We start from the raw sequence: 11,218 nt of genomic DNA, 5'->3' as shown, positions 1-11,218 counted from the left end.
ACAAGCACATGGTTAGGGATAGCTTGGTTTAGCCGGTTAGGCCAGGATTTGATTCCTTTAGGCCCTCCTATCCACTGATGCTCAAAGCCTTGGATCCTTTTTTATTACCCTTGCCTTTTGGTTTTAAGGGCTATTGGCTTTTTCTGCTTGCTTTCTCTTTTTCTTTCTCTCTCTTTTTTTTTTGCCATTTTTCTTCTCCTTTTTTTTATCTGCAAGCTTTTGTATTCACTGCTTTTTCTTGCTTCAAGAATCATTTTTATGATTTTTCAGATTATCAAATAACATTTCTCCTTTTTCATCATTCTTTCAAGAGCCACATATTTAACATTCATAAACAACAACTTCAAAAGACATATGCACTGTTCAAGCATTCATTCAGAAAACAAAAAGTATTGTCACCACATCAAAATAATTAAACTAGTTTCAAGGATGAATTCAAAACTATGTACTTCTTGTTCTTTTGTAATTAAAACATTTTTTCATTCAAGAGAGGTGATGGATTCATATTTATAACTTTAAGGCATAGAATCTTAGACACTAATGATCTTGTAGTAAAGGCACAAACATAAATAACACATAAGGCTCAAAAACCGAAAAACAGAAAATAAATAGACAAGGAGATTAAGGAATGAGTCCACCTTAGTGAGGGTGGCGTCTTCCTCTTCTTGAAGAACCAATGATGCTCTTGAGCTCCTCTATGTATCTTCCTTGTCTTTCTTGCTCCTCCCTCATAGCTCTTTGATCTTCTCTAATTTCATGGAGGATGATGGAGTGCTCTTGGTACTCCATCCTTAGTTGTTCCATGTTGGAACTTAATTCTCCTAGGGAGGTGTTGATTTGCTCCCAATAATTCTGTGGAGGAAAGTGCATCCCTTGAGGCATCTCAGGGATTTCATGGTGAGGAATTTCCTCATGCTCATGTTGAGGTCCATGATCTTTTGTTTGCTCCATCCTTTTCTTAGTGATGGGCTTATCTTCTTCAATGAGGATGTCTCCCTCTATGTCAATTCTAGCCGAATTGTAAAGGTGGCAAATGAGGTGAGGAAAGACTAAGCTTGCCAAAGTGGAGGACTTGTCAGCCACCTTGTAGAGTTCTTGAGGTATAATCTCATGAACTTCCACCTCTTCTCCAATCATGATACTATGGATCATGATGGCTTGGTCTATAGTAACTTCAGACCGGTTGCTAGTAAGAATGATTGAGCGTTGAATGAACTCTAACCATCCTATAGCTACTGGTTTGAGGTCAAGCCTTCTTAGTTGAACCGGCTTGCCTCTTGAGTCAATTCTCCATTGAGCTCCTTCCACACATATGTCCATAAGGACTTGGTCCAACCTTTGATCAAAGTTGACCCTTCTAGTGTAGGGGCGTGCATTTTTTTCCATCATTGGCAGGTTGAACGCCAGCCTTACATTTTCTGGACTGAAATCTAAGTATTTCCCCCGAACCATGGTAAGCCAATGCTTTGGATTCGGGTTCACACTTTGATCATGGTTCCTAGTGATCCATGCGTTTGTATAGAACTCTTGAACCATTAGGATCCCGACTTGTTGAATGGGGTTGGTGAGAACTTCCCAACCTCTTCTTTGGATCTCAAGTCGGATCTCTAGATACTCATTCTTCTTGAGCTTGAAAGAAACCTCAGGGATCACTTTCTTCTTGGCCACAACTTCATAGAAGTGGTCTTGATGGACCTTTGAGATGAATCTTTCCATCTCCCATGACTCAGAGGTGGAAGCAATTGCCTTCCCTTTCCTCTTTCTTGAGGTTTCTCTGGCCTTAGGTGCCATTAATGGTTATGGAAAAACAAAAAGCTATGCTTTTACCACACCAAACTTAAAATGTTTGCTCATCCCCGAGCAAAAGAAGAAAGAAAGAAAGAAAAGAAGAAGAGAAATAGAGGAGAGGGAGAGAGAGGTGTTTTCGGCCAAGGGGTGAAGATAGGGTTGTGTTGTGTGAAAATGAAGAAGGAATGAGGGGTTTATATAGGAGAGGGGGGATGGTTAAGTTTCGGCCATTAGGGCTAGGTTTGGGAGGGAAAATATTTTGAATTTGAAGGTAGGTGGTGTTTTTGGGGAAGAGAGGATGGATGTGAGTGATGAAGAGGTGTTGGGGAAGAGTGATTGAATTGATTGGTGAGGGGTATTTGGGGAAGAGTGTTATGAAAAGGTGGGAAGAGAAGAAAGGTAGGTGGGGATCCTATGGGGTCCACAGATCCTGAAGGAATCCTGTGGGGTCCACAGATCCTGTGGTGATCCTGTGGGATCCACAGATCCTGAGGTGTCAAGGATTTTTCATCCTTGCACCTTTTAGACGTGTAAAACGCCCTATACATGAAATCCTGGCGTTTAACGCCAGATTATTGCATGTTTCTGGCGTTAAACGCCCAAATGTAGCTTGTTTCTGGCGTTTAACGCCATGTAGATGCTTGTTTCTGGCGTTAAACGCCAGCTTGGTGCCTGTTTCTGGCGTTAAACGCCAGACAGATGCTTGTTTCTGGCGTTTAAACGCCAGGCTGCTTTCCTCCAGGGTGTGCTGTTTTTCATTCTATTTTTTATTCTGTTTTTTATTTTTCAGTATTTTTGGTGACTTCACATGATCATCAACCTAAAAAAAATAATAGAAAATAAATAAATATAATTAGATAACATTGGGTTGCCTCCCAACAAGCGCTTCTTTAATGTCAATAGCTTGACAGTGAGCTCTCATGGAGCCTCACAGATGTTCAGAGCATTGTTGGAACCTCCCAACACCAAACTTAGAGTTTGACTGTGGGGGTTCAACACCAAACTTAGAGTTTGGTTGTGGCCTCCCAACATCAAACTTAGAGTTTGACTGTGGGGGCCTTGGTTGACTCTGCAGTGAGAGAAGCTTTTCATGCTTCCTCTCCATGGTTACAGAAGGAGATCCTTGAGTTTTAAAACACAAGGTTGTCCTCATTCAGTTGAAGGATCAATTCTCCTCTGTCCACATCAATCACAGCTCTTGCTGTGGCAAAGAAGGGTCTTCCAAGGATGATGGATTCATCCTCATCCTTCCCAGTGTCTAGGATTATGAAATCAGTAGGGATGTAAAGGCCTTCAACCCTTACTAGCACGTCCTCTACTAGTCTATAAGCCTGTTTTCTTGAGTTGTCTGCCATCTCTAATGAGATTCTAGCAGCTTGCACCTCAAAGATCCCAAGTTTCTCCATTACAGAGAGTGGCATTAAGTTTATTCCTGACCCTAGGTCATACAGAGCTTTCTCAACGGTCATGGTGCCTATGTTACAGGGAATTAGGAATTTACCAGGATCCTATTTCTTTTGAGGAAATTTCTGCCTATCCAATGCATTCAGTTCATTGGTGAGTAAGGGAGGTTCATTGGTGCATGAAATTGTGATCATCAACAATGGCGCCAAAGACTTGGAGCTCTTAAACGTGAATCATACTTTGTCACAATTCCGCACAACTAACCAGCAAGTGCACTGGGTCATCCAAGTAATACCTTACGTGAGTAAGGGTCGATCCCACGGAGACTGTCGGCTTGAAGCAAGCTATGGTCACCTTATAAATCTCAGTCAGGTGGATTCAAATGGTGATGGAGAATTGATAATTAAAAGATAAATAAAACATAAAATAAAGATAGAGATACTTAAGTAATTCTTCGGTTGGAATTTCAGATAAGCGTATGAAGATGCTTTGTTCCCCCTAAACCTCTGCTTTCTTATTGCCTTCTTCCAATCATTCATACTCCTTTCTATGGCAAGCTTTATGTTGGGCATCACCGTTGTCAATGGCTACTTTCCGTCCTCTAAGTGAAAACGTTCCAAATGCGCTGTCACCGCACGGCTAATCATCTGTCGTTTCTCGATCATGTCGGAATAGGATCCATTGATCCTTTTGCATCTGTCACACGCCCCACAATCACGAGTTTGAAGCTCGTCACAGTCATCCCTTCCCAAATCCTACTCAGAATACCACAGACAAGGTTTAGATGTTCCGGATCTCAGGAATGGCCGCCAATAATTCTAGCCTATACCACGAAGGTTCCAATCTTAGATTAGAAACCCAAGGGATACGCATTCAAGCCGTTGCTAGTAGAACAGAGGTGGTGATGAAGAACGAATGAATATCTTAGAGAAGAAGTAGGCGTGAATTGAGTAGAAAAATAGTAGTACTTTGTATTAATTCATGAAGAACAGCAGAGCTCCACACCTTAATCTATGGTGTGTAGAAACTCCACCGTTGAAAATACAAAAGTGATAATGGTGTAAGCATGGCCGAATGGCCAGCCTCCAAGGTCTAGGGACTAAACGTCCAAAGATAGCATAAGACTTCTCTAAGATTAAAAGTATAAGGTCCTATTTATAGAGAACTAATAGCCTAGGGTTTACAGAAATCAGTAATTAATGCAGAAATCTTCTTTTGGGCCCACTTGGTGTGTGCTTGGGCTGAGCATTGAAGCTTCCATGTGTAGAGACTTTTCTTGGAGTTAAACGCCAGCTTTTGTGCCAGTTTGGGCGTTTAACTCCAGCTTTTGTGCCAATTTTGGAGTTAAACGCTAGAATTCTTGAGCTGACTTGGAACGCCGGTTTGGGCCATCAAATCTTGGGCAAAGTATAAACTATTATATATTGCTGGAAAGCCCAGGATGTCTACTTTCCAACGCAATTAAAAGCGCACCAATTGGGCTTCTATAGCTCTAGAAAATCCCCTTTGAGTGCAGGGAGGTCAGAATCCAACAGCATCTGCAGTCCTTTTTCAACCTCTGAATCAGATTTTTGCTCTGGTCCCTCAATTTCAGCCAGAAAATACCTGAAATCACAGAAAAACACACAAACTCATAGTAAAGTCCAAAAGAGTGATTTTTATTTAAAAACTAATAAAAATATAATAAAAACTAATTAAAATATACTAAAAACATATTAAAAACAATGCCAAAAAGCGTATAAATTATCCGCTCATCACAACACCAAACTTAAATTGTTGCTTGTCCCCAAGCAACTAAAAATAAAATAGGATCAAAAGAAGAGAATATACAATGAATTCCCAAAACATCTATGAAGATCAGTATTAATTAGATGAGCGGGGCTTTTGGCTTTTTGCTTCTGAACAGTTTTGGCATCTCACTTTATTCCTTGAAGTTCAGAATGATTGGCATCTATAGGAACTCAGAATCCAGATAGTGTTATTGATTCTCCTAGTTAAGTATGTTAATTCTTGGCCGTGGCCTTAAGCACTTTGTTTTCCAGTATTACGACCGGATACATAAATGCCACAGACACATAACTGGGTGAACCTTTTCAGATTGTGACTCGGCTTTGCTAGAGTCCCCAATTAGAGGTGTCCAGAGCTCTTAAGCACACTCTTTTTGATTTTGGACCACGACTTTAACCGCTCAGTCTCAGGTTTTCACTTGACACCTTCACGCCACAAGCACATGGTTAGGGATAGCTTGGTTTAGCCGCTTAGGCCAGGATTTTATTCCTGTGGGTCCTCCTATCCACTGATGCTCAAAGCCTTGGATCCTTTTTATCACCCTTGCCTTTTGGTTTAAAGGGGTATTGGCTTTTTCTGCTTGCTTTTCTTTTTCTTTCTTTTTCTTTTCCCTTTTTTTTTTCGCCTCTCTTTTTTTCGTATATATCCTTTTTTCTGCAAGCTTTTCACTGCTTTTTCTTGCTTCAAGAATCAATTTTATGATTTTTCAGATCATCAGATAACATTTCTCCTTTTTCCATCATTCTTTCAAGAGCCAACAATTTTAACATTCATAAATAATCAAATTCAAAAATATGCACTGTTCAAGCATTCATTCAGAAAAACAATAGTATTGCCACCACATCAAAATAATTAAACTGTTTTAAAATTTGAAATTCATGCACTTCTTTTTCTTTTTCAATTAAAAACATTTTTCATTTAAGAAAGGTGATGGATTCATTTTTCATAGCTTTAAGGCATAGACACTTAGACACTAATGATCATGTAATAAACAAACATAGATAAACATAAGCATAAAAATTCGAAAAATAGGAAATAAAGAACAAGGAAATTAAAGAACGGGTCTACCTTAGTGATGGCGGCTTGTTCTTCCTTTTGAAGATCTTGTGGAGTGCTTGAGCTCCTCAATGTCTCTTCCTTGCCTTTGTTGCTCCTCTCTCATGGTTCTTTGGTCTTCTCTAATTTCATGGAGGAGGATGGAATGCTCTTGGTGCTCCACCCTTAGTTGTCCCATATTGGAACTTAATTCTCCTATGGAGGTGTTGATTTGCTCCCAATAGTTTTGTGGAGGAAAATGCATCCCTTGAGGCATCTCAGGGATTTCATGATGAGGAGTTTCCTCATGCTCTTGGTGAGGTTCTCTCGCTTGCTCCATCCTTTTCTTAGTGACGGGCTTGTCCTCATCAATGAGGATGTCTTCTTCTATGTCAATTCCAGGCGAATTGCAGAGGTGACAAATGAGATGAGGGAAGGCTAACCTTGCCACAGTGGAGGACTTGTCCGCCACCTTGTAGAGTTCTTGGGATATAACCTCATGAACTTCTACTTTCTCTCTAATCATGATGCTATGAATCATGATAGCCCGGTCTATAGTAACTTCAGATCGGTTGCTATTAGGAATGATTGAGCGTTGGATGAACTCCAACCATCCCCTAGCCACGGGTTTGAGGTCATGCCTTCTTAGTTGAACCGGCTTTCCTCTTGAATCACTCTTCCATTGAGCGCCCTCTTCACAGATGTCCATGAGGACTTGGTCCAACCTTTGATCAAAGTTGACCCTTCTAGTGTATGGGTGTGCATCTCCTTGCATCTTGGGCAAGTTGAACGCCAACCTTACATTTTCCGGACTGAAATCTAAGTATTTCCCTCGGACCATTGTAAGCCAATTCTTAGGGTCTGGGTTCACACTTTGATCATGGTTCTTGGTGATCCATGCATTGGCATAGAACTCTTGAACCATTAAGATTCTGACTTGTTGAATGGGGTTGGTGAGAACTTCCCAACCTCTTCTTTGAATCTCATGTCGGATCTCCGGATATTCGCCCTTTTTGAGCTTAAAAGGGACCTCGGGGATTACCTTCTTCTTGGCCACAACTTTATAGAAGTGGTCTTGATGCACCCTTGAGAGGAATCTCTCCATCTCCCATGACTCGGAGGTGGAAGCTTTTGCCTTTCCTTTCCTCTTTCTAGAGGTTTCTCCGGCCTTTGGTGCCATTAATGGTTATGGAAAAATAAAAAGCTTTAGCTTTTACCACACCAAACTTAGAAGGTTGCTCGTCCTCGGGCAAAAGAAGAAAGAAGAGAGTAGAAGAAGAAGAAATAGAGGAGATGGATGGGGCTTTGTGTTTCGGCCAAGGGGGAGAAGTAGTGGTTAGGTTGTGTGAAAATGAAGGAGTGAAGATGGGTTTATATAGAAGTGGAGAGGGGGGTATGTTTCGACCATTATGGGTGGGTTTGGGTGGGAAAGTGGTTTGAATTTGAATGATGAGGTAGGTGGAGTGATATGAAGGATGGATGTGAATGGTGAAGAGAATGGTGGGATTTGATAGGTGAGGGGTTTTTGGGGAAGAGGTATTGAGGTGATTGGTGAATGGGTGAAGAAGAGAGAGAGAGGTGGGGTAGGTGGGGATCTTGTGGGGTCCACAGATCCTGAGGTGTCAAGGATTTCTCATCCCTGCACCATGTGGCGTGCAAAACGCCCCTTGCTACCAATCCTGGCGTTAAATGCCAGGCTGCTGCCCATTTCTAGCGTTTAATGCCAGCTTCTTGCCCATTCCTGGCGTTAAACGCCAGTCTGGTGCCCATTTCTGGCATTAAACGCCCAGAATGGTGCCAGACTGGGCGTTTAACGCCCATTCTGCTACCCTTACTGGTGTTTAAATGCCAGTAAGTTTCTCCTCCAGGGTGTTCTATTTTTCATTCTGTTTTTCCTTCTGTTTTTGCTTTTTCAATTGTTTTTGTGACTTCACATGATCATCAACTTACAGAAAACATAAAATAACAAAAGAAAAGAGAAATTTAACGTAGATAAGTAAAAATTGGGTTGCCTCCCAACAAGCGCTTCTTTAATGTCAATAGCTTGACAGTGGCTCTCATGGAGCCTCACAGATGTTCAGAGCAATGTTTGGAACCTCCCAACACCAAACTTAGAGTTTGAATGTGGGGGTTCAACACCAAACTTAAAGTTTGGTTGTGGCCTCCCAACACTAAACTTAGAGTTTGACTGTGGGGGCTCTGTTTGACTCTGTGTTGAGAGAAGCTCTTCATGCTTCCTCTCTATGGTGATAGAGAGATATCCTTGAGCTTTAAATACAAGGGAGTCTTCATCCACTTGAATGATCAATTCTCCTCTGTCAACATCAATCACAGCTTTTGCTGTGGCTAGGAAGGGTCTGCCAAGGATGCTGGATTCATCCATACACTTCCCAGTCTCTAGGATTATAAAGTCAGCAGGGATGTAGTGGCCTTCAACCTTTACCAAGACATCCTCTACAAGTCCATAAGCCTGTTTCTTTGAATTGTCTGCCATCTCCAGTGAGATTCTTGCAGCTTATACCTCAATGATCCCTAGCTTCTCCATTACAGAGAGAGGTATGAGGTTTATGCTTGATCCTAGGTCACACAGAGCCTTCTCAAAGGTCATGGTGCCTATGGTGCAAGGTATTGAGAACTTTCCAGGATCTTGTCTCTTCAGATGTAATCTCTGCCTAGTCAAGTCATCCAGTTCTTTGATGAGCAAGGGGGGTTCTTCCTCCCAAGTCTCATTACCAAACAACTTGGCATTTAGCTTCATGATTGCTCCAAGGTACATAGCAACTTGCTCTTCAGTAACATCTTCATCCTCTTCAGAGGAAGAATACTCATCAGAGCTCATGAATGGCAAAAGTAAATTGACTGGAATCTCTATGGTCTCAGTGTGAGCCTCAGATTCCCATGGTTCCTCTTTAGGGAACTCCATGGAGGTCAGTGGACGTCCATTGAGGTCTTTCTCAGTAGAGATCACTGCCTCTTCCTCCTCTCCAGGTTCGGCCGTGTGGGTTGTGGTTATGGCCTTGCACTCTCTTTTTGGATTTAAAGAACTTTGCCAAGAAGGCATTGACTAGCTTTTCCCAAGAGTTCAGGCTTTCTTTAGGTTGTGAATCCAACCATGTCCTAGCTCTGTCTCTTACAGCAAAAGGAAAAAGCATAAGCCTGTAGACTTCAGGGTCAACCCCATTGGTCTTGACAGTGTCACAGATTTACAAGAATTCAGCTAAGAACTGATGAGGATCTTCTAATGGAAGTCCATGAAACTTGCAATTCTGTTGCATTAGAGAAACAAATTGAGGCTTAAGCTCAAAGTCGGGAGTGGGTGCAGTAAAGTCACCAAGCACCTTCCTTGCATTGTTGGCATTGTTGTTTTCGGCTGCCATGGCTTCTTCTTCTTTGAAAAGCTCTGTTAGGCCTTCTAAAGAGAATTTTGCTTTAGCTTCTCTTAGCTTTCTCTTCAAAGTCCTTTCAGGTTCAGGATCAGCTTGAACAAGTATGCCTTTATCTTTGCTTCTGCTCATATGAAAGAGAAGAGAACAAGAAAGTAGGGAATCCTCTATGTCACAGTATAGAGATTCCTTGAGGTGTCAGAGGAAAAGAAGAATAGAAGGAGGAGGTAGATAGAAGAGAATTCAAACATATAAAGAAGGATAGAGTTCGAATTGCACCTTGAGGATGAGTGTTAGTCCCTTAAATAGAAAGATGTGAGAAGAGGCGAAAAATTTTCGAAAATTAAAGTAAAAGATTTTGAAATAATTAAAAGAAAATTTGAAAATTTGATTGAGATTTTCGAAAACTAAGATTGGAAAAGAAATAAAGTGATTTTTGAAAAATATTTTGAAATTAGAAATTAAAAAGATAAGATTGAAAAATTAATTTTGAAAAAGATGTGATTGAAAAGATATGATTGAAAAGATATGACTGAAAATCAAATAAAAAAGAAAAATTTTTAAAATTAAAGTTGATTACTTGACTAACTAGAAATTAAAAGATATGATTCTTAAAATTTAAAATTTGATCCCTTCTTAATAGGCAAGTAACAACTTGAAAATTTTGAAGTAAATCATTAATTTTAGCAAGGATTTTCAAAAATAGTAATAAATAAAAAATGGAAAGAAATTGATTTTGAAGAGATATGATTGAAAAGATATGATTTGAAAAAGATTTGATTTTGAAAAATTATGAAAATTTGAAAAAAATTTGAATTGAAAACAAAATCTTCCCTCTAGTGTCATCCTGGCGTTAAACGCCCAGAATGGCATTCATTCTGGCGTTTAACGCCCAAAACTCTACCTTTTTGGGCGTTAAACGCCCAGCCAGGTACCCTAGCTGGCGTTTAAATTCCAGTTTGCCTTCTTCACTGGGCGTTTTGAACGCCCAGCTTTTTCTGTTTCATTCCCCTGCTGAATGTTCTGGATCTTCAATTATCTGTATTATTGACTTCAAAAGACATAGTTTTAAAAATATTTTTTTGAATTTTTGATGATGAGAAACAACAAAAAAAAATGCAACTAAGATCAAATAAACAATGCATGCAGGACACCAAACTTAAAAATTTTCATATAGGAGATACTAACAAATTGAGAATGTATATGAGAAACAATAAAATACATAAAACAAGAGAATTTAAAGATCAGAGCAATGAAATCATCAAGAACAACTTGAAGATTAATGAAGAACATATTGCATATTTTCGAAAAATGCAACTGCTTTCCTATTGCCTTCTTCCAATCATTCATACTCCTTTCCATAGCAAGCTTTATGTTGGGCATCACCGTTGTCAATGGCTACTTTCCGTCCTCTCAGTGAAAACGTTCCAAATGCATTGTCACCGCACGGCTAATCATCTATCGGTTCTCGATCATGTCGAAATAGGATCCATTGATCCTTTTGCGTCTGTCACACGCCCCACAATCACGAGTTTGAAGCTCGTCACAGTCATCTGCTATTGCAGGGTTCTCAGGATCATAAGCTTCTTCTTCATAAGATGCCTCTTTAGTACTGTTGGATGATTCCTTCAATCTATTCAGACTCTGAGAGATCATATTGACTTGCTGAGTCAATATTTTATTCTGAGCCAATATGGCATTTAGAGTATCAATTTTAAGAACTCTCTTCCTCATAGGCGTCCTATTACTCACAGGATTCCTTTCAGAAGTGTACATGAACTGGTTATTTGCAACCATGTCAATGAGTTCTTGAGCTTCTG

Source organism: Arachis ipaensis, chromosome B08, assembly GCF_000816755.2.
Source record: "Arachis ipaensis cultivar K30076 chromosome B08, Araip1.1, whole genome shotgun sequence".
In the NCBI taxonomy this organism is placed as follows: domain Eukaryota; kingdom Viridiplantae; phylum Streptophyta; class Magnoliopsida; order Fabales; family Fabaceae; genus Arachis; species Arachis ipaensis.
This window is presented reverse-complemented; position numbering follows the sequence as displayed.